Raw genomic sequence first — 24,803 nt, forward strand, 5'->3', positions numbered from 1 at the left:
GCAGAGAAAAAAGGGGTCCAGCTATGCACAAGATGACACCATGGTGAGAAGGGACAAAGTTCTTTCAGGTTGGAGCTCCAGGTCAACCATAATTTTGAAGTCGTGGCATGATAAAACTGAATATTTGAGCAGCCAGTGGAATATAGTTGGTCGGTTTGGTTAATAACTAGACGTAATTTAGAAACAGGCATTGTATGTGAACACCCACCCTAAAGATCAGAGACAAGGAGAAAGTGTTGCCTTCCTTTAATAGCATAAGGTAATTCAAGTCCTCCTGACAAGTGAATATATCCAAATAGCTGTCTCAGCAAGAAATGGAATTTTTTATCTGGAGATCTTAGATAGGAAATGAAGTTTCATTGTATAAGCTTCAAAAACTCCCTCTAATTAGGCAATATGATTTCCATCAATTCTATTAATCTTTCATGGCACATAGATAAAAACCTAAACATAGAAGGAAATAAAAGCATGTAAGAGCAACAGAAGGGGTTGAGTAGGTGCAGAAGGTCATGAAAGAAAATCAATTTTCCTGTAATTTACTTGAGAGCTCCAAAAATAACAAACAAATATCAATTTGGAACCAGATTCTTTCCTTCTCCATCATGGCTTCCAGGGACCAGAAGACCAGACAAGGCCATCCAGAAGGTGGGACGTCTTGATTTTAGCCAAAGTAAGCATGCTTGTGCAGAAAACCAAAACAATTGGGGAAGAAGAAGCCAACATGTAACACATGCTGATTCAGTGAAAAAGTGAATTTATATCTAGTACATCAAAGAGTTGGATCAAGGACAGCACAGCGAGGATGCAGGAGCCTTGGAGACCATCACCAATTACTCACGCTGGGAGGCAAGTGGCTTATGTAGAACGCAGTCATCTACTGCTTAACGAGAGGGAGTAATTATTTTCTACTGAAGGAGTTCTGTATGTCCATTGGTTTCTTGATCTTAAAAATCACAAAAGAAATGAGTATATTACACAACTGTTTTCAGGAAGATGGAAACTATTATTTTCTTTAGTAATTGCCCTTTCCTACTGTACACCTGAAACGAATGCAACATTGTAAATCAACTATACTCCAATAAAATTAAAATTTTAAAAAATTCCATGAAAAGAGGGAAAAGATTATCATGCATTAAGCTAATAGTCTCTTTATATGGTAGATAAGGGGGGCAACCAGAATGACCATCTGTGGTTAAGCAGGAAGTGTGGTTATGTTGGGGGAAGGGGTCACTGATACTCCTCCTTGACTTACCATGACCTCATACTTCTACCCTGTCTGCTGACAATGGTGTTTATAACACATGACCTTCCACTTAAGAGTAATAAATCTAGACCTATTTAAGTAAAAAATAAAAAAAAAAACTCTTTCCTCTAAGAATTACAGTAACATTACATGGGACATACAACTAAGTCCAGACCTTGTGTACAGAACAAGGTGCAATCTTCATTGAGTTGTTTCTTGACCTATGCCTCAGTGTCTCCTTTTGCAAAAGATTTATATTGCATTGAGACTGGGAAACATTTTTTAAAAATTTCTTTACCCCATTAATGTGAAAATTTGAGGGGCATTGTTTTCCACTTAGAATATGTTATAGACTCACTGACATTAGATCGTGTTTCTTGACCGCACTATTGCCCCTGCTAACACAATTTCCTTGGGAAAATCTACTGGTGTGTCATTATAATTTAATCATCCTTTTCTCCTAGAGACTTCAGAGCTTCTTTCCAGTATTTTCCTATCCGTGTCCAGGACCTCCATCTGAAGCAGTGATGATTCTTCTTTGAACAATGGAGATAGTGTAGGACACATGAGTGAAATTTGCCCAGAGTCCTGCTGTGGGTCAGGGTGGAGTCACCCTTTGATCTTTGGGCTTTAGACTCTAAACCAGGGCTTCCTGCCTCGGCAAGAAGAATGTCCCACTTCTGATGGTCATGGACCTTTGGTGGAGTTGACCATGTGTCACTATTTGTTATGGGGAAGATACTGTTTCTATAGCATCAAACAGTGACATGTAATAGAAGCATTACAGGAATGTTCAAGAATTGAGGAGACGAAGATATTCTACTTGGCTGGAATTTTTCACACTAATTTTTTGTCACACTGCAAATGTTTCTCCTTAGTTTGTAAGACCCTTGTATTCCAGAGACTACCAAACAGTTCTGATTAGCTGATCTTTCACTCATCAGAATAGTTGTTTTACAAGCTCTGTTTTGCTGCCAAAGTATTTGGGGTGACGTTTAAAAGAATATTTTGAAAGAATGTTCCTTTGAAGTTCTGAAATTGTCTTTTTGGCAAATGTGGATGGAATTTACATTCTAATTCAACTCTTCACAGATAATTCATTAAGTTTTTTGTGGACTCTCATCTCGGTTATCTTATTATCCATCTGGCAATATGATCTTTTATAATATGAACCAAAATATAAGCTGTTGAATCTACTGTCTGAGAAGAAAGCAGTAGAAAAGTGTGCCCAGGATCCCCAAAGCACGAAGTATAATACGTTTGTACACGTGCCACTGAGTGCCGACTTTTCAATGCACCACAATCCATGTTTGGAAGAATAGAAAGCATGACCTTTATTTCAAGGAGTTTAACTTTGAATGAGGAGAAGAAAACTCACAAAAAGCTAATACACACTGTACTGGGGACAAAGTGCCACAAAAGTAGAGAGGAGGAAAGATCATTTCATGGGAGACAAGAAATTCTTCGTGGCTAAGATTCCCTTTGAACTACCAGTGATTGGGGGTGTCAAACTGGGGGAAGAGGCCCAGGGCTCTCACTGCAGGGGGACTGAAGGAAACAGGAGCTAATTCAGGAAACAGTTATTGGTCTGATGAGACTGAAGCACAGGTTTTCCACCTTTGTTGCCCTCTCCAAAAATTCTCATAAAGCATTAAGGGGAGAGAATCCATCACAGTGTACCAACTGTAAAGATCTGTGTGGTCTTTTTACAGCCCCCATTTTATAGCTAGTGGATTGAAAAGCCTGTCACACGCCACGTGCAAAGGACAGAGTGGCTGGTTGCAATTTAGAGCATGATGGCCTAATGGGCCCTGGGGATGCTGGTTGGCATGTAGGTCACCAGCAGACGGGGGCACACCCTTGACCTCCTCACCATGCCCCTGGATCTGTGCCTGCTTTTCAGGTCTAGAAATTTGCCTTTGCCTCTGGGAATACTTTACTGTAAAAGAGAGACCTATCACTTTGCCCAGATTGTTTGCAATTCCCGATCAGCATGTTCTCTTCCGGCGCAGATTTATTAACTGACTATAGGGGCTCTATCATTATGGCGAATGAGATACTTACGTTGGTTATTAAAAGGATGTGTCTCCTGATGAGTACGCAAGACTTACCATTGAGGGCTGGGAAGACAGGACTGGAGATGTGTTTCCATTTCCATGTAAAAATAAAAAGAAATAAGCTTTACTAACTTATAACATTAAGCCTCTGGGTGTGCCTGTCAGATTCTCACGGCACTCTCTCCAAGTGTGGGTATGAGGCCACAGGGACAGCAGGCAGGGCCTCAGTCTTTTGCTATCACTGAGACTTACATTTATAATCTTATTCTATTGCATTTTATTTTACTATATTATTGAGTTTAAACTAAATAGCAAGTATCTTTTAAAAATTCTGCAAAATCGTGAATGGAAGCTATTTCTAATAATGCAAACCCAAATAAAATCCTAAAAATGGATAGGGCAATGACCTTTCCTCCAAGCCCTTCTGCCACATAATGAAGTTAAAAACACGACAGCATATTGTAATCTGTTAGGAAATTGGCCCAAATAATTATAATTACCAAGAAAACTTTTTAGATAGAAATTTACAAGACCTGTTGTTGAGGATAATCTGGCTCTAAGAATATATTGTGCCTGGAGATATTATTAATAACAGTAGTGAGTAAATGTGATTCATAAATAAATACATATGTATTGAGATATATACTTAAAATGTTACAGACACTGACTAAGGGCATCCTCTTGTCTGTGTTAGACACCCAATAAGATTAAAAGCACCCCGCAACAAGGACCTACTGTATAGCACAGGGAACTATAGTCAATGTCTTGTAATAACCTATAATGGAATAGAATCTGAAAAAATAATATATAAATTATATATATCAATCTATATAATATAAAATATTTTATATAAATATAGGATATATATTATTTCTGTGGACATACTTTTAACCCATTATATTTTGATTTTGTTGAGCCTTAAGTGAGAGAGATCCCTGTCACCATACTGTTCCCAGGGTAGAAGTGAAAGTCATATTACAAGATAACGCTCTCAAATAAGATGGCAATAGCTACAGCAGCCTGGAGATGTGTTCCCATCCCGAACTTCTCACCTTTGATTTGGAGTAGTGATTTAGTGGTTAAGAAAACAAATATAGGGCTTCCCTGGTGGCGCAGTGATTGAGAGTCCGCCGGCTGATGTTGGGGACACGGGTTCGTGTCCCGGTCCGGGAAGACCCCACATGCCGCGGGGCAGCTGGGCCCGTGAGCCATGGCCTCTGAGCCTGCGCGTCCGGAGCCTGTGCTCCGCAACGGGAGAGGCCACAACAGTGAGAGGCCCGCGTACAGCGAAAAAACATATATATATATATATATATGAGAAGGGCATGGAGTATACCATTTCATAATGAAATGAGTGCTTCAATCTGTGATGACAAATGTGCTTGTCATCAGTCCAAGTCCTTCAGTGGATTACCTGGTACATCAATGCAAAGTGGGCTTAATTGTTTCCTGCAAGTGGTGGCAAGCAGGTTATCTGAATGAGCTAGTTGAGTTTACCAAACACCTTACTTTTCAGGGAGCAAGTATGCCCCTGAGAAGGTGGCTCACTGTTCCTCTGCAATTGATGTCACCCTACAAGAACTGTTACCTTCCCTTTAGTGCCTTGCCTGTCTCCTTTAAGGAAGCTTGCCTCTCCCTCTGCCTTTGCCGTTCAATGTCTCCGGATGGAACTGTACTTGGGGAGGTTGGCTAATGGGATCTCTCTCTGCATTCTACTGAGGATTTTAATCTAACTCTTGGCTTCTCTGCAGGATGTAGCAGGTCCTAATTGAAGCCCAATAACACAGAAATCAATTTAGAGGCCAGAGCCCTGCTTCTGGCAAGTCTTGGAGGACTGAGCCTCTTAGCTTGATGAATATAGCTCTTTTTCATTCCTGTAAGCATCATAGAGCAAGACCAACTAGGTTCCTGCCAGCTCGCCTGTTAGCTCTCCCTCATAGGACAGTGGAACCAGGAAAGTGTCTCACCGTATGTGGGAGGGTGTTGAAATACACGGAAGAGTGGCAGAAAGGAGGCTGAACACCAAGACTAAACATTTTGGTAAGATTGAGGAGTTGGCTTTTGGGAGGGAGGTACTTTAATGGAATTAGGATTGGTTGCTGCTTATCGCCATCAACAAGGTTAGGGATGAAGGAATGAGCGCAATAGCATGGAATTCAAAAGAACAATCCTGCATATGCCATTCCAAATAGAGGTGCCGGTGATCAAAGTCAACGTTGGTGCCAAGAAGCAGCTCTTAATGGTCTCCACCTGCTTTAAACTGTCTTAAAACATTCTGAAAATTTCCCTTTTCTTTTCTTCATGAGAGAATAGGGGATAGGAGTGTTGGGGTGTGTGTGTGTGTGTGTGTGTGTGTGTGTGTGCGCGCGCGCGCGTGCGTGCGCGCACGCGTCCACACACATGCACGTGTGCAAGTGTTCATGTTCTCATAAGTACACCCTCGTCTTGGCCCATGTGTGTTTGTCATAAAACTTGAAAGAAGTACAAGTTTTAGCTGGAAGGAAAGCTTTTTATAGCAACGTTATAAATCACTTCAAGGAGTGATTCTCAGTTAAGAGCTGACAGCTCCCTCGTGAAGTGACCATGCCAGGCCTGCCATTCAAAGAAGCTTGGAGACCAGTCTCGTTTGTCATCTAAAATGAAAGTGATATGTTCTTGGGGATGTCACATGAGAAGGCAAGATGGAATGTTCCTGCCATTTGCACTATCTTTGGATGAAACAAGAAGGAGGTGTTAGTATGATGTAATATATAATATTGAGCAGGAAGTGATGAGCAGTTGTATACTGGGCTACTGTCTGAGGCAGAGTGGAAACGGAACTGCTGTTTATTGTAACACAATGGGTGCCTGACTACCACGTTTCTCTTCAGTAAAGGAGCCCTTTGCAGTAGGGACTCCAAGCACAGAGTTCTCTCTGTGAACTCCGAGCACAGAGAGAAATTTAGACTCAGATGTCTCAAGCTATGGGTGGAAATCCATAGCACAGTTGTTGTTAAACTTGACAAAGTATCATGGAAGTCAACAAAGACAGTCACAGCAGCCCATTGAGAAAGGCTCCTCTTTAAGCAACAGATTAAGTCATCTGTCTTTGAAGCAGGAAGTGGACCTCCCAGAATACCAGGCCCAACAGTTATGAATAATGGAGGACACACAATGTCTAGACCAGATAAGAACTCATCCCAAATCCCTCTTTCTGTAAAGGAACTGGAGACATATCAGAAACCACTGTCATCTCCATTAGAGTTTATGGATATAACTGTGAAAACTTAACTGCAGTGAAAATTAGAATGAAAACAGAAAAGCAGTGGATTTTTTTTTAAAAAGGCATTAAAATAATTTTTAAAATAAAAAATAAATATTGATTACCAAAAAGCTGTTGTCTTTTTCTTGCCATATCCGTTACTTTATGGAGAGACAAATGTTAAAACGAGCTTATTAATAGAGTAAACAAGTCATAAACAATGTCAGTTAGAGGCAGAGGCAGTTCCAGGAAAAAGGATGTGGATGCTGTGCTCCACCCATTATTAGAAATCCTTGCTGAAGAAGCCTCTGTTACCTTCAGGGCTAGCAAAGACACTGTCACGTATTGCTGTTCCTGTGCCTCCTCTAAGCTGAGGCACGGGGCCAAGGTCGGGCGTGCGTTCACCATTTTCAGTGTAGCTAAGAATCTTCCTTCTAACTGGAACTGTGATACCCTCCTGCTTCTTTTCATCTGCAATCCTCCCAACAGTGTTAACCAGTGCCTTCCTTGCTTGATGTCATGTAAGATCTAAAAAATCAAAAACGCTGGGAAAATACACACAGTCAGAGGGGAAAATGTCAGAAACTACTGCATCCTTATTTTTGAAAAGTACTAATCTCTGCCTCACTTTACTCCTTTATCTGATGAATTTATACACATGTAATCTACATATAGCTTTAATGGATCTGTATCAATCTTGAATAGCTTGAGAAATGCCTGTGATTCTCATGACAGAGTGCAGGATCTATTCTCTAAGTCTGGGCATCTACACAACCTGAATCGGTAGGCTTTCCCTGAGTTTTCGCCGCCGAGATCCTATTGCACATAGCAGACAAGACCAAGGTAAGAAGCACCTTTGCACCCCTCTGCTTCGTGAGGCTTATTTCCTTCTGGGCAGGCAGTGTGTTCAATGGCTCCACCAGATGGGATGCTGAACGCTGTCAGCACCTCTTTCACCCCAATGTGCCTCTGTGTGGGAGAGGAAGCCACGCAGGAGACGAGGACGAAAGAGGAGGACAGGGTCCTCTTTGAACTAAAAGTGTGGCACTCGTGAAAGCAACAGGAAGAAGTTTGAGTTCAAGAATTTGGAGATGGGGATGCAATGCCTCATTAATCAGGGGAGGTGGACCTGGGACACCTGGGGTCGTTTCCTTTTCCTGGACTAGAGGGCAACGTTGCAGATGTTCCCACCACCCCGCTCCCCCACCACCCCCGCTCTGTTAATTTCACTGACTTAACACTTTTGCAAAATGAAAAACAAAATCAGGGCTCTTGCTATTAGAGTCTCGCTCTTCTCTGTTCCAGCCCGATATGGAGAGGCCCAGAATGGTCCCCCCCGTCCGGTGTCTTCAGTCTCCTTCCCACGTTCCCCTCTCTGACAAGGCATCTTAAATCTGTTAATAAGTGAAGGGAGACATTCCTTAGCCCCAGCCTTGCATCCTTTCTCTGGGTCTTCCGTCCACCTTTAGTAACACGGAGCTTAAAGTGCCTGTTTGATGGCAAAGCTGGGGAAAAGGTTGTCTGTCTCATCCCTGTTACGTGTACTTTCCCGTAATCTAGTGATTCTTCCTGAATAACTGGTCTCCCTTTCCTTTTTAAGGTCCTGTCTAACCGCCCTTTCCCACTTGATTCTTGGGTCTGCGCTTTCAGTGATGTTGCCATGCAAACACCTCAGCGTTCTTCTTCCCTTGAGCAAAACTTCTCAGGAACTGGCCAAAATGTGAGCTGGAGCTACCTGGGGGTACCGGTCATATGTTCAACACATGTAGAGGCCGCAAAAAGCATTTTCTCAGTGCATTTCTTTACGTTAATGCACTTCGAAATCTAATAATATTTCATTTAGGGGAAAAGTAAATTGTTCTCTGTCGATGAGGCAGATCATTACTTTCCCATTTGCTGACGTGAGCGTGCATGCTGACCCTCATAACTCAGATGCCACAAACACACCCGTCAGTGCCACGTGACGTGAATTCTTTTTCTGATAAACAGCACCCGATATTGTGCTGATTCAGGTATGGTACGTCACCCAGACCTCTAGTAAGCCATAATGCGTATTTGTAAAGTTCCTAGCTGGTTGGGAAATACGGTTTATAATATTTCTTTCCCTCTGTGAAGCTAAATTATTTATTTCAGTCAAACTCCTAGGCATTTCGTGTTTAGACTGTTTGTGAAGGAGCAGCAAAACATTGTGGTTAAGAGTTTAGGCTTTGGAGTCAGAAAGATCTAGATCAGAATCCAGGCTCTGTTGTGACCAGCTGAATGGCTTTTTGCAACTTGTACGCTCTTGGAACTCCTCTGAAAGTGAGCAATTGTCAGACTGGCCTGGCAGAAGCTGCTTGTCTTTTAGAATATTGGATTAAGTAATGCAGATGACATCAGCTGTATAGCACCTGGCATCTATAAAGATAACTTATTGATACATTCAGTTAATTTAATCCTAGGGCATGGTGGCGAGGCACCATCTGCAGGGTATTCAGGAAGTAGTCACCTTCTTAATATCATCATAACCTCCTAGGAGAATATTCCATCTCTACGTTGGACATCTATAGGCATCACACCCTGTGGTTGTCCCCCTTTATCTCTCACATCTCAGTGCACATCTTTCTCTCCCAGGCATTCAGTGTCATCCTTGACACCATCTTCTCCCTCTTCCCTAAGCCAATCCACCAGCTAGCCCTATGGATTTGTCCCCTGAAATTCACACTTCTCTCTGTATCTACAGCCACCAATGCCTCTTGCCCAGGGTACCGCACAAGCCTCCCAGCGTCTCTTCTTATGTTCAGCCTCCCTCCTCAGCTGCTTCTCTACAGAGTAGTGATCTCTGAAGAAAATGCAATTGGAAAAAAATTCCCCCAGTCAAGCCTCTGCTTAAATCTCTTCCTTAACCTTGTCCTAAGACCAAGGCTGCTAAGCTGATTCTCCAGGCCCTGTGGATACACCTCTGCCTATCCGCCTGGCTTCGTCTGCGTCCCTCTCCTTCTGCATCCAAACACATCAGTGTCCTCCTCCCAGCAACAGGAAGCCTTGACCGAGCAACGGTTTCTTTTCCCTTCTTGCAGCTACTTTTACACTTATAATCAGGAGAGAAGAATTCAAAACTTCCCTTTTTTGTTTTTTTCCCTAAGGGCATGGAGATGTTTAGTGAATTCATATTTTCCAAAGACATTTTTTGGAGAGTCTCAGATGAAATGTCAAAAACAAGCCCAACGTATTATTCTGATTTGAACTAGGTCCAAACAACGTTGGGATTTCTAGTAGGACTGAAATGATTAAACCAACAGCCATTCCCTTAGCATGTGTGAACTTCAATCTCAAGGCCAAAGTCTAGCTAGAAAAGTGCTGACGTTTTGAAATGTTATACAGCAGAAAAAGGTAGTGGAATGTTTTGGTAACCTCAAAAAATATTTAGTTTGGGATTCAATCCCAGGTGTCGAGGCAAGTTTGTCAGGTGTTGGTGATGTATCCAAAGGTGGATACATAACTCACCAGGGACCAGGAGTTTCAAACCCCCCTTAGACGCGAGGATCCCAGGGTCTAGAGCAGAAAGCTGTTCTATAGTAATTTCTGCTTGGTACCCCAACAGAGCCCTCCTCCTTTATTCCTGCTGCCGTTCTGATACCTCCATGTTATCCTCATTCACTCCTGGCCAGTGCCTGGAGGTAAGCCCAGAGGGAACCAGGTAACTAATGAGAGCGAGGCTGGAGTTAAGCTTCAGAGGGTAGTGAGAACAGGCACCGGAGGGTGCTCAGCTATCCACAAAAGTCTCTATACCTGATAGCCACCTAGGATGCGAACTCCCAATTCTTCTGATGTTTATAGGTAGCTTCTGGCTGATACGCAGATGTCATATCCCTGCCACCCCACGGGTGGACAGTTGGTAGGGACATGGCCAGGGATGGTTGGCGTGTGTGATGCTGGAGTTTTCTCATCAATTCCCTCTCTAGCTGCATCTAAATTTCACCGGCAAGAATATTGGAATTGTTAACTGTTTTTGATTTGGGTCGATTTATTTCAACTATGGAAGGCTTCAAGCTTCAAAGGTAAGCTTTTCTACTTCTACCAAAATCCATTGGCCATTTATGGGAATGGAATTTTATGATGCTTTTTTTTTTTAACATCTTTGTTGGAGTATAATTGCTTTACAGTGGTGTGTTAGTTTCTGCTGTATAACAAAGTGAATCAGCTATACATATACATATGTCCCCATATCCCCTCCCTCTGCGTCTCCCTCCCACCCTCCCTATCCCACCCCTCTAGGTGGTCACAAAGCACCAAGCTGCTCTCCCTGTGCTATATGGCTTTATGATGCCTTTTGAAGGTTAAAGGAGGTCTTCCCAGGCCCTTTCGATTAGGTTAGGTCCCTCTGATATGCCCTGCATAGCACTTGCTCTTTGTTCACCACAGTTAGCCCACCTGTGATAATTAGTTTAATATCCTTATTCCCTGCCAGACTGGATGTACCATGTCTGCACATGAGCCCTGCCCATCTTACCCACTGTTGTTGTTTCCCCACGTGTTGTACATATAGTAGGCACTAAATATGTGTATGTGATATAAAAAGATGATAGATAGATGATAGATAGATAGATAGACATTTGATCTATCCATCTATCTAGAGCATGGATGAAAAAAATAAGCCAAAACCAGATTATATGCCATCAAATGGGACATCCTACAATATTAGTATATTAGTATGGGGCTTAAAATGATGAAATTTACTGCTGCATTTTAACCACGGAATCTTAGAACCTACTTATATCAATGTAAAAATAATAATTTATAATAATAAAAATACAGCTAATGTGTAAATGATACTGACAGTATGCTACAGTAATGTTCTAGTACTTTACCTACATTCAATCACATCATTCTCATCACAGCCGTAGGAGGTAGGTATTATTATCCCCAATTTACAGATGAGCAAACTGAGGCTCAGAGAAGTTGGAGATTTGTCAACTGGTAAGGGGAAGAGTGGGGTTTCCACCCAGCTCTGGTCTCTCAACCCTATTGCTTTAGATTGGATAAGATTCCATCCCAGTCCGGAGGGAGTTACCAGCAGTTACGTAGCATTTGAAAAGCTAAATCAAAACACAAGGCAATAAGATCTCTGTGGAGACAGGGCATGAGTAATTGTTACATGAATTGTACTCCATCCTAAATGCCACGGTGCAGAGGAAGTGGGGAGAGAGGGCCAGGGCCTGGAACAGCCTGGGAAGGTTCCATGGAGAGCAGCTGACCCTGAACGTAGTCCAGAAGGATGGGTGCAGTGTGGATGGGGGGAAGGGTAAGGAGAGTCACAAAGGATAAAGTGAATAATTGTGCCACGTTGAAAGTTTTTTTTTAAACATGGATTCAATATAATAAACGAAGTACTGTCCCAAAACACAGATTTTTCTCTGCCTCTGAGAAGACTGTGGGATTTGGAGTTGCATAAGTAGCGACGTTTTTCCCCACGTTTGTTTTCTCCAGCTATAAAACGGAATTATTACTTGCCATGTTCCTCCCCCTTATAGACGGTGAAAGGGTTAAAGGATTCCATAAAGTGTTAAGGCCTTCTTAAAGGAGTTATGCAAGAACAAATGATCATCATCATCACTGTTTTTGCTGTTGGTTTTTATTATCATTATTGTAAAACTGTTCCCGGGGAGGCGTAACTTTTAGGGTGGTCACAGCCTGCTCCATCAACTGTCTGCATCGTGATCCACCTGCTGGAAGAGGCCAGACAGAACCTTGGCCTTTGCAGGTCCTTCTTCCAGCAATTCCTTCCACTCCAGAAGGTTCCCTGTGGCCAGAATCTGCTACCCGTCTCTCTTTGACCAGGACTGGCTAATCGCTTATGCGTTTTTCCCCCCCAGCACATACACTGTTTTAACAAATTAATTAGTTACTGATATTTAAATATCAGTACATTTCAGATATGAATCTAGAATTCCAGCTTTCCATCTGCAGAAGAACTGGCAACAATGGGCCCACATTTAGCGCCCGCCGCAGCGAGAATCAGCAGGTCCATTGAAGGTACGTCCATGCCCTGACCAGGCCCCACGTGGCCTTTGTTGTCATGGGGGTGATCGCCAGTCCTGCGGGCAGCTGGGTCTTTTGGCTACACCTGTCTATTTTCCACCCAAAGGACTGCCAGGTCTGGGGTGAGCTGCCAATGAGGGCCACACTAGGTGAGGAAGGTGGCAGGGCTGGGCCCAACAGCACAGATGTGGCATTACTGATAGTCCAAAGGGACTGAGACAAAGAGAGAAAGAAAGGATCTGAATTTAGAGCCTGGAGCCGAAGACCAGAGCCAGGAAGTGGAGGTGTTAGGCACCTCCCATGGGATAATGGAAGCCCACAGCATCAGTTCTGGAGAACGTTCTAGGAGCCAGAGTGTCTGCTGGGCATGCCCTTCTATAACACTTTATTTTTTATTTTAATTTTTATTATTTTTTGCTATCTACAAGAGACACATTTTAGTTTATTTTTATTTATTTATTTAATTGATGTCGATTTGCTTTACAATGCTGTGTTAGTTTCAGGTGTACAGCAAAGTGATTCAGTTATATAGATATAAAAGTTTTCAGATTCTTTCCCATTATAGGGTATTATAAGATATTGAATACAGTTCCCTGTGCTATACAGTAGACCCTTGATGCTTGTTTACCTAACACCATTTATTTTGATTAGATAGTTCATACTTTTACATTACAGACACTGGGAAATTACATACCTTTGTGGTTTTGCATATGTGCACACCTACACTCACACCCAAGCCCCCGCCAGTGATCCTGACTTAATAACTGGGGTGGGAGCAGGGTGACAGCCTTGTCTGAAAGCTCCCGGCCCAGCACTTCCAACATGTGATGAAAACCACCACTCTAGGTGAGCTAAGCTTCCTCCTGACACCCTATTTCCATTCGGTGATCTTGGTCTGACCCCAGAAGTTGAACATTCTCTAAATAACTCCGTTCCTTTTGCATAAAACTCCTTCCTCTTTCGGTTCCCTGATATGGTATCTGGATGGATGAAAGCAGTTTTCTGTGTCTCTGGTCTGGCTGGTTTCTCTTTGGGGCCTATGGATGACATCTTTTGTCCTCCTGGTCACTTGCAACTTGAGCTGGTCCCTGGTGGAACATGACCTGGCCACCATTGTTGTGGTCAGGGTCTGACAGCCTCCCTGGCTGACATAGCCCCAGCCTGCCTCACGTAAGTGCATAAACCCCTCAGGGCCAACGCCACTTGTGAGGCTGAATCCATCCTCTGTACCCCAATAATGAATTAAATCTCAGAGACAGAGTTTTAGGTGAAGTAGAAAAGAATAACTTTATTGCTTTGCCAGGCAAAGGAGGCCACAGCAGGCCCTCAAAACTCTGTGTCCCAACTTGGAGGGCTTAGTGAAGAGTTTTATAGCAATGTTTCAACGAGGGTGTAATCAGCTCATGGACATACTTCTGATAGGTTAGTGGTGAGGCAATCGGGAGTCACCATCATCAACCTTCTGGTTCCAACGATTCTGGGGTCTTCATGCTTGTGGGCAGCATGCAGTTAACTTCTCCCTCCTGGTGTGGGTTTCAGTATCTGCAAAACAGCTCAAAGATATTGTTCTGTGTATCCCTTGATACACAGAACCAGGACCTTGCTGCAAGGCTGCACTATTGTTTCTTGACTGCCCCTCCCTTGTCTCCACATGCCCTCCCTTCCCTAATTAGCAAATGTTTGAACCTGACAATTGGAACTCAGGGAAGGTCATGGAGGATGAATAAAGCCTGTTTCCTGTAACCAAGAAATGGTGCAGGCGGTGTGGGGGGGGGGGGGATACAGAAAAGTTTTTGTGCCCAGGAACCCTACAGGGTCCTGCAGAGGCAGCTCCCAAGAGGATCTCCTCCAAGGTCTAATACAATTGAAACAAACACACCCTGACCTCAGTTTTCCCCATGATCTTCAAAGCTCCCCCCTGGTTTCCGAACTCCTGCCTCTCCTGCCTTTTGCTCCATTTCTCATCCCAGAATTTCTGTGGTTCTCAGGGGGGAATTTCCCTCTCCTTCCCCTCCGTGTATGTCTGGGATCCCCATGTCACATCTTCTTGCCTGACCCTGGCTTTACTAACACTCAGCCAATAGGAATCTCACAGTTAAGGAGACCTAACTCAGGCAGGTATGACTGTCTTCATTACAGATGAATTTTCACTCATTCTTCTTTTTTCAAATGTGCTTCGCTCTTCTTCCCCCACTTGTCCTTTAAGATGAAGGACCTGGAACATTTCTCTTATTAGATCTGGTACCCTTTGTGGGCAAGACGTCTCTTTGGTCCAACTCTGTAAGACAAATTCCCATATAAGCAGTATTTGGGACATTTGTAAGAGTTCCTTGAAGGTCATAGCTGCTATACATAATGGAATTTTGTGTTTGAATTGGAAGAAAAGGATATGGTATTCATTGGAGCTGTTCACAGGTATTCTGACCCTCTTTCTGGGTGCAAGGAATCTCCTTCATCTGCGGGAAGACAGGTTTGTCCATAGGATTTCCCTTGGCCAATGAGATGTGAAAGCCAATTCTGGCCAGCCCTTTAACAGCCAATTTGAGCTTCACCGTGGCCTTGGTGTCCTCTGACAACGTGTTGGGCAATGTTCTAGGGGTGACCGCACCATCAGCTGAGGTCCTAGATTGAGAACATGGGGCAGCAGAAAACTACCCAACTCTCACTGGACATGTGGATGAGCAAGAAACAAATCTGTGTTGTTTTGAGCCTCTGAGATTCGAGGTCGTCTGTTGCCACATCAAAAAGGAGCCCATCCCGAGTAAAGTGAATAAGCAGCGTGTGTTTGGACATATGCAGCCAGGACCTCAGACACACCTCCCACCCAACTCCAGCACTGGTTTTTCCTTTGCTCTCTCTCCTTCTCTTTTAATTAGCTTATTTGTATCGAATATTGAAATCATCCTTTTAGAAGATAGATTATAAGTCCAAAATCACTCATCAATTGAAGAAATGGACTAAAACAAAATCTACGGCAGGAATAACAACAATAAGAGAAAAAAAGGACATGAGATTGGTGGGTTGTGCCCTCCAGTTTGCCCTCTGCCATCATGTTTCCTAGGAAACTTGGAGCAGGGGTGCTCCAGGCACAGACACAAGCTTCCCTGAGCAGCACCTCTTCGCATTCTGCCTGCCCCGCTGTTTCTCATCTTGACCTCCCTCTTCTCCAATCCCCACGGAGCAGGACAGACCCAAACCTGAGGGGTTCTAATCACTCTGCTTCTGGAATATGGAATTTAGAGCTAGTTAGTCCAGAGCAGCCAGCCCTCTGTCATGCCTCATTTGGGCTTCACATGGCTTTTCTGGCTGAGACGACAAAGGCATTTTTATGCTGCTGTTTTCCCATCACAAAGCCTGTGATTTCTTTAACCAAAGTAGTAAAGCAAAGCTACCCATCTTTCTAGTTAAAAAGTCCCAGACTGAAACGTTACACCATTGAAATACCTTTAATTTTCCCAGATTGCTAACCCCCTTCTCCAAGGTACCATCTCTCTGCATATCTTCCTAGAAACAGGTGCCTGCTACCTGAGCTCCACTTTTCTTATTTTTAGTGGATTTACCTTTTTGCCACTTTATATTATTTTTCATTCTAAACTTCCTTAAAAGAAGACTCAAGAAGGACAAGAAGGATGTGTTTCTATTTCAAGATAAGAAATAAAATACCTGAGAGGCTAAGCAAAGTAGCCCAGAACCAGAATGGAATAGCTGTACCTTGAAATCTTTTCCTTTTGCTCAATGTAGGCTAACATCTGATTTTTCTAGAAATGTCTTTAAATTTCAGCGTCCACGAGGTTAACCCAAGTCAGTTCAGGAAAAGAGCAATCGTTTCCTATAGTGACACTAAAACAACTTCCCCCCAGGACTCCCCATAGAAAGGAGACTGTACGAAGTAATGACAACATCCTCTCTGTAAACGGGACAGATTTCCGTTGTCACTTCTAATTTCCTTTAGTATAGGATGATGACATACTATCCTATACTATAGATTAGACTTGGCCAAAGTCTAATGGGCGTGGGGTGAAACTGAGTGGTAGAATTATGCTATCCAGGAACTCAGCTCTCTAATCAGCTGGCTGATTAGAGATGTGTTTCAAACTACCTAGAAGGAAAAGATAAGCCCTCTGTGTATTGTTGTTTATCTGGGCAAGCTTCTGAAAGACATAGGGCAGCAGTGAGTTTGAGAATATCTCCCTAACCAGACATGGAGTGCAGGTATTTTATGTGGCTAGTTAAGTGCAAAGCCATATATTCTTTTCAGTCAGCACCTTCCTTAATGCAAACAGTACAATGAAATAAGGTCAAAGAACAATTCAGTAAGAAGTCTAGACAGTCAAAAAGTAAACAAGTTCAGGCTCTCTTAGTGCTGGTGGCCACATGAATGAATACACTACTCGGTAGGCATTTTAGGAACAGACAAACGTAGGTATACACTTTGACCCAGCTTATCTATTTCTAGATTGTTTCCTGAGGGATTATTTAAGAATGTGTGCAAATATTAATAGAAAATGCTATTTGTTCTATAACTGTGTAAATTAATGAGAAAAGAATGAAAACACTCTAAGTCTCCAATGGTAAATTGTGCTACCTGCATGGAACAGAATAATATTCCACTATTTAAAATGATGTCTTAGACAAATGTTTATGGACAGGGTCAGTGTACATTATATGCAGCTGAATTCCATATAGAGTATGAGGTGTGATCTCACTTTTATGAAAACTAGTATCCATGTGTTATAAGCATGTGTAATCGTTATTTTTAATATGAAACATTTTGTTCCCTCCGCACACTTCTTTCCACTAAGCTCTTTGCATTGCCATTTCCTTTTCAGATTCCATACATTTCTAGTCACTTTCAGTTATTACAAGTACTCTCCAATTAAAAATTTCAAACTTAAATTCAGGTCCAATTTCGTCACCTGGTTCTTAGGTGTCAGCCTGAAGAAGGTGGAAGGTGACAGCTCTGCTCCTCTAGGGGGATCAGGCCATGGCCAGTCCTCTCCTTGTTGGAGCCTTTGCTGCCATGGCTAACACCAACTGACAGCACTGCCCTCTGTGGGGTGGCCATCCAGATGTAGACTCTTCAGAGTTCCCAGAAGAGCTTCACAAAACCTCCCAACTGCACACTTTCCTTATGTAGTGAATCAATGCTCAGTGAGCCAATACTCATTGTCAGTTGCCACCATGCACAGCCACGTACATTTTCCTCCTGGGATCCCCTTGCTAAGTGGGAAGGAGGGCAAGACAGGCTTGACCCAGGTATCTTCTGTGGTTTCCACTTCACCCCACAGGAGACACATGCCTCCAGGACATGCCAAAGTGTGCAGGTGCGAGCTGCCCCACTGACACCCCCTCTTGCCAGACTGCCCTCCCTTTTATGTTCATTTCTTTTGCTAATTAGGCAGAGTCTGTTAAGCAATTTCACCACCTAAGTAGACATCCAACTGGAGAGTTTATGCCAGTTACCCCATGTTGCAAGCAGCCCCAATCTGCTTCAGTGACTCTCTTGGAACTGTCCTCACTTAACTTTGAAGAGAGAAGAGCATGACCATCCTCATTAGAGGAAATAAAAACAATAACAGCAAAACAACCAAACAAAATCCTTCTTACTCTAAATCTAAACACTCTACAAGGCCAATTGCACTTCATCAAAATTAAAAATTTTGTGCCTCAAAGAACACTATCAAGAGAGTGAAAAGACAACCTATAGAACTGAAGGAAATATTTGCAAATCATATATCTGGTAAGGATTTTTATCCAGAATATATAAAGAACAATTTACAACTCAACAACATAAAGATAATCCGATTAAAAACGGCCAAAGGACTTGAATAGACATTTCTCCAAAGAAGACATCCAAATGGCCAACAAGCACATGAAAAGATGCTCAACATCATTAGTTATTAGGGAAATGTAAATCAAAGTCACAAGATACTATTTCATGCCCACTAGGATGGCTATAACAAAAAGAAAGAAAGAGAGGGAAAAGGAAGAAAGGAAGGAAGGAAGGAAGGAAGGAAGGAAGGAAGGAAGAAAGAAAGAAAGAAAGAAAGAAAGAAAGAAAGAAAGAAAGAAAGAAAGAAAGAAAGAAAGAAAGAAAGAAAGAAAGAAAGAAAGAAAGAAAGAAAGAAGGAAAGAAAGAAAGAAAGAAAGAAGGAAAGAAAGAAAGAAAGAAAGAAAGAAAGAAAGAAAGAAAGGAAAGAAGGAAGGAAGGAAGGAAGAAAGAAAGGAAAGAAGGAAGAAAGGATGAAAGAAAGGAAACAACAAGTTTGGGGAGGATGTGGGAAATTGGAACCCTTTATTTACATTGCTGGTAGGAGTGTAAAATCATGCAGCCGCTCCGGAAAACAGTTTCGTAATTTTACAAATAGATAAATATAGAATTACTATATTGCCCAGTAATTCCACTCTATATACACGAAAGAACTGAAAGCAGATATTCAAAAAAAACCTGGACACAAATGTGCATAGCGCTATTATTTATAGTAGGCAAAAGACAGAAACAATTCAAACATCCATCAACAGATGAATGGATAGATAAAATGTGGTATAGCCATACAATGGAGTATTAATCAGCCATAAAAAGGAATTAAGTATTGATATGTTACAACAAGAGTGAACCCTGAAGACATTATGCTCAGTGAAAAACGCCAGACACAAAATGCCACGTATTATATGATTCCATTTATATGAAATATTCAGAATAGACCAATCCACAGAGACAGAACATAGATTGGTGGTTGCTAGGCGCTGGGCCGGGAGGGGAGGAGTGGGGGTGATCGCTTAAGCGTACGGGATTTCCTTTTGGGGGGATGAAGATGTACTGGTGATGGTGATGATGGTTGCTCAACTGTGTGAATGCACTTAATGCCACTGAATTATGCACTTTAAAATAAAGTGATGAATTTTATGTCATGTGTATTTTACCACAATTAAAAAAAATCAGAAAGCCAAATGTTGTGATAAAATAATTACACATATTTTCCACCTCTCTTATCATGTGAAGGAATTTCCTGAGTTATTCTTCTGGCCTCTCAGTCTTGGTTCAGTCCCTTCCTCCTTCTCTCTTTGAGATCCACCTGTCCTAAGGACGACGCTCATCAGAATGGGTCGCCCTGATGGAGACCTGCTCTTGCCCAGCATGGCCTGTGATCGGCTAAGTTGGCCTCATTCAGGGAAGAGGTCTTAGCAAGAGCACTTGACTGTATCTAAATCATGTCGTCCAGACAATCTTACAGATAAGAGACTTGCCGTTGGCTCTCTTCTGACTTCTTCATCTATCTCTCCAGATGTCAAATTTTAAGTTGGGTAGGAGGAAGGATACCTCCCCCAAAACTCTTCCCCCAAGACCCCAACAGACCCATAGTTATTAAGCAGAGTGCATGGCCACAACTAACCTCTAAACATCTTAAAGTATGTGCAAACAAACACCTTGACAATTGAAAAGAGAAATCGAGCCAGAAAAACACCAAAGAACCTCTGTCTTTGAACAACAAGACTTCCTGATGCAGCCTGCAAGTTAACTTGTCAATTGTGCTTTATATAATCAAATAGGTTGGCCTATTCTGTATGATTTATTAATTATACACTAATTAAAATTAGAGAGACATTTAGGAAAGAAAAACATTTAAACCTCTTTATCACTGCCTGTGTTTCTTCATTCCTCTCTCTACTTTCCCTCTACTGTGTGTCATGTCACCCATTTTCGGAGAGCATGACTTAACAGGAGGTAGTATAGGACTGGGAAGGCAAATTAACACCTAGAACAGAAATAAGTTTTCAATAAGTCAATAAGTATGGTATCACATTTTTCATTTTAAAAGCTTGCTGTTGGAATCCCCCAAAGTATTCCAAAGCAGAAAACATAACATTTTTATAAAACTGCTCTCTGATTGGATGCTTTAAAAAGCCTTAGTCGCACACCAAAAGGGATACAAGAAAACTTGGAAAGAACTTGTATAAAGAGTGTAAAGAAGAGTTGAGTTTAAAACATGAAAAGATGACATTAGAGATGGAAAATCTGATTGGCAATAAAATAAGTATCTTTACAGATTCCGAGGGCTTTTACTTAGGGAATAACGTGTCATTTTTTTTTTTTTTTTTTTTTTTTTTTTTTTTTTGTGGTACGCGGGCCTCTCACTGTTGTGGCCTCTCCCGTTGCAGAGCACAGGCTCCGGACGCGCAGGCCCAGCGGCCATGGCTCATGGGCCCAGCCGCTCCGCGGCATGTGGGATCTTCCCGGACCAGGGCACGAACCCGTGTCCCCTGCATCGGCAGGCGGACTCTCAACCACTGCGCCACCAGGGAAGCCCACGTGTCATGGTTTTTGTCTCTTTGGTCATAGCAATTGAATTTTCTTCTAGAAAAGGAATGGCTTCCTTCCACTGAGAACCACTGAAAATAAGAATGAGTTCTCAGCAGAGGCTGGAGAGTTTGTACATAGATGTTGGTGTTCGAGGAACGTTCTCAGTGCGCTGGCTTGGTGCAAGCTCATGTGTGAAAGGCATGCAGGAAAGGATGGCTTGTGTTCATTTCTGTCCCCAGTTCTGTTAAAAACGTTATTAGTTGCTGAAGTGCAGAGTGGGTAGAAGAAGGCAGAAAAAGGCAGCCCAAGTGCTCCCAGCAGATTTTGTTCTGTTTTCTTATAATAACAACACTGATTGCTATGACTATGTTCTCTACACCTGGGAATTTGTAGGAATCCTCTCAACAATCCACGTGATCTCCAATTTTATATTCCATAGGGAACTGTGCCCTCTTTCTGAGACAGAGAATCTCGGAGGGGCCAACACCTATGGCTCCAAAGAGGAAGGAATGTGACCCCACGTAACTGCTGTAAATGCAGTGGTGTGGGTGAGAGTCTCAGTGACAAATGGGCCATACACACTCTCACCAGTTAGGTTTGCATGCTTCACGGTAAGTTTAACAAGCTCAATCCTTAGATCTGACCAAAGTAAAAGTGGAAAGACTCAAGTTCATATAATTGGGAAAGATATATTTTGTTCCTATACAAATTAAATTCATTTTTTTTAAAGACACTGCAATATCTACTAAAATTAGTATTGACTATAGCCTGCCATGTGGGAATTTTTCTTGTAGGTATCTATCCTGGAGAAGAATCCACATGTTTACACAACAGGGTTCATTGAAGTATTATCTCTCACCCTGAATAATTGATAGCAACCTTAACACACAGCAATGGTGAATTTATCTGTGATGTATTCATTCCATGAAATATTACACAATAGTTATAATGAAGGAGGTAGAATCGTATATTTAGACACAGAAGATGTCTTAGCTATCTTGCTAAATGAGAAAGTTTCATAAAGATACATAAAGTATGATTCTATTTGTGTAAATAAAAATACATAAAACCAAACTGTATATAGAGCTAGAGATATAAGAATGTTTGAAAACTTCCCATGTGCCAATCGCTGTACTAATGGCTTTGTATATACTATCTCATTTAAAACTCAGAATAGTTCCATAAGGTGTATAGTATTATTATCTACACTAGAGATGAGGAAACTGTGGCCCAGAGGTTAAGTAACATGCCCCAAGGTCACTATGTAAGCATATGAAAATACATAGAAAAAGTCCAAGAAGGGTATACAGAAAAGTGATAATAGGATTATTTTCTGGAAGGGGAATAAGATTGGATAGGAGTCAATGGTGGCTGTAGTTTTTTACAAAAAATAATTCATTTGTATATCTTAGTTCTGGCTGCAATAACAAAATACTATAGACGGGGTGGCTTAAACAACAAACATTTATTTCTCACAGTACTGGAGGCTGGAAAGTCCAAGATAAAGGTGCCACAGATTTGGTGCTTGGTGAGAGCTCTCTTTGGGCTTGTAGACAACCACCTCTCTCTGTGCTCACATGTCTTTCCTCCCTGTGTGAAGGTGGAAAGAGAGGGGGCTCTGGTCTCTTTCTCTTCTTGTAAGGGCACTAATCCCATCATGGGAGATCCATGCTCATGACCTCACCTAAATCTAATTACCTGCTAAGGTCTCCACCTCCAAATACCATCACATTGTGGACTAGGACCTCAACATATGAATTTTGGAAAACCACAGCCATTCATCCATAGCAAGGGATGTGAGTGTGATTGTATGTGTGTGTGTGGGGGTGTATACACACAAACATACACAGATAAAGTATTCACTTTCTTTAATGTAAGAAAAAGTAAAAATAGAAAAGAAAAAGAAAAGTGACTGTTCTTTCATTATTTCTTTGTATTAGATCTTTATTGGAACATAATTGCTTCACAATACTGTGTTAGTTTCTGTTGTACAACAAAGTGTATCAGCCATATGCATACACGTGTCCCCGTATCCCCTCCCTCTTGAGCCTCCCTCCCACCCTCCCTACCCCACCCCTCTAGGTCCTCGCAAAGCACCGAGATGATCTCCCTGTGCTATGCTGCTGCTTCCCACCAGCCAATTATTTTACATTCTGTAGTGTATATATGTCAAGGTTACTCTCACTTCGCCCCAGCTTCGCCCTCCCACCCCCTGTGGAGAACAGTATGGAGGGTCCTTAAAAAACTAAAACTAGAACTACCCTATGACCCAGCAATCCCATTACTGGGCATGTACCCTGAGAAAACCACAATTCTTCTTTCTTTCTAAACCTTAATGGAATAAGTAAGAAATTTGATTATTCTTTCCTAGGGTAAATAAATGTAAAAGAAGACAGAAATTGCCTTTTGTAAAACTCTACATGACACCTACTAGGTTGTCCATTATCGAACAAATGGAAAGCGAGTATTGGCGTGGAGAAATTGGAATTCTCATGCATTGCTGGTGTCTTTAATTTTCCCTCAGCCTTTCTTGTATAAGAGACATTCTGGATGCGATATTCTGATTGGACTTCTCCCTCTCGTCCCCAGCACTTTGAAGATACCATTCCACTGGCTTTTGGTTTCCACTATTGCTGATGAGAAGCCTGCTGCCAGTTTAATTGTTGTTCCTTTGTAGATGAACTACCTTTTCTCTCTGCAGCTACTATTATTATTATTAATTATAATTATTATTATTATTACCATCAGTCTCTGAGGTTTTGCAATATAAAGTGTCTAGATGTTGTTTTTAAAATCAATACTTACATAAATTTTATTTTGACTTCTTGGGATTCCTTGTGATTTTTCTCAGTGTAGATTCTTTCTTCCATCTTCTCTGGAATATTTCTTTTTCCGTATCTTTTCCATGCAGCCTCTCCTCCATTCTCTCTATTCTCTGCTTCTGGGACTCTAATATGATATATGTTCAAACTTCTCATTCTAAAGCTCTTAATGTTTTCCCTCTCTGTCTCTGTGTGCTGCATTTTGAATAGTTTCTTAAAATCTGTTTTCCAGGTCAACAATTCTCCTTAATTTATTTAAACATTGTGTACAATTACTTTATGTACTCTGTCTTATAATTACAATATCTAAACTCCATGAACATTTAAATCTCTTGGTGTTGTATATGTTTTCTGCCAACTCTCCTGCCTGAAGTTTTTTCACTTGTGCATTTGGTTGATCTTAACTGGAGGCCTAAGCTGAGAATTCTTTTTTCTAGAGAGCATTTGTGTTTAATTCAGCCAGGGAACTGTTATTCTGGGACAGTTGTCACCTCCTTGTGGGTCCCAGGCTTCACAAGTGCTTCAGAGCCAAAAGCCGGTTTCCAGCGTAAGGTGTTTTGTTCTGTTTTATTTTTCTCTTAGAGATATCTTTACAATCTGTCAGTCTCACATTACCAATTTTCTTTTACTATAGAATGTGTAGCAAGAGAACCACTCAGGGTTCCTGTCCTCTGTATTGCTGGCAATAGAAATCTCTGCTTTATTTCAGTTTATTTTACATTATGTCAAATTTATTTAGCAAAATAAAGGGCCTGGCACTAAATAATAGGAAAGATGAGATCCTTTAACCCATATCCATAAACCAAATCATTTTAATAACACAAAGAAAAAGATGGTTTGTATCCAGAGACTGGTAGCATGAATATTTTAACATTATTAATTCTTCCAATTCATGAACACAGTATATCTTTCCATTTATTTGTATTGTCTTCAACTTCTTTCATTGATGTCTTAGAGTTTTCAGAGTACAGTTCTCTACTTTTTTGGTTAAATTTATTCCTAGGTATTTCATTCTTTTTGATGTCATTGCAAATGGGATTATTTTCTTGACTTCTCTTTCTGATAGTTCATTATTAGCGTATAGAAATGCAACAGATTTCTGTAAATTAATCTTGTA

The 24,803-nt window shown here is 41.6% G+C and overlaps 1 long non-coding RNA gene across 1 annotated transcript in view; it reads right to left on the minus strand.

Annotated features, from left to right (window-relative positions):
* Positions 1-397: 397 nt before the first annotated feature.
* Positions 398-24,803, minus strand: part of LOC137228841 (uncharacterized) — a 70,023-nt gene continuing 45,617 nt past the window's right edge. Inside the window, exons 2-3 of the long non-coding RNA XR_010945376.1 lie at positions 3,355-3,377; positions 398-943 (exon numbers count right to left, since the gene is read on the minus strand). This is a non-coding gene — a long non-coding RNA (uncharacterized lncRNA). The remainder of the gene's footprint in view (positions 944-3,354; positions 3,378-24,803) is intronic.

The sequence above is a fragment of the Pseudorca crassidens genome, chromosome 8 (assembly GCF_039906515.1).
Source record: "Pseudorca crassidens isolate mPseCra1 chromosome 8, mPseCra1.hap1, whole genome shotgun sequence".
NCBI classification, from domain to species: Eukaryota; Metazoa; Chordata; class Mammalia; order Artiodactyla; family Delphinidae; genus Pseudorca; species Pseudorca crassidens.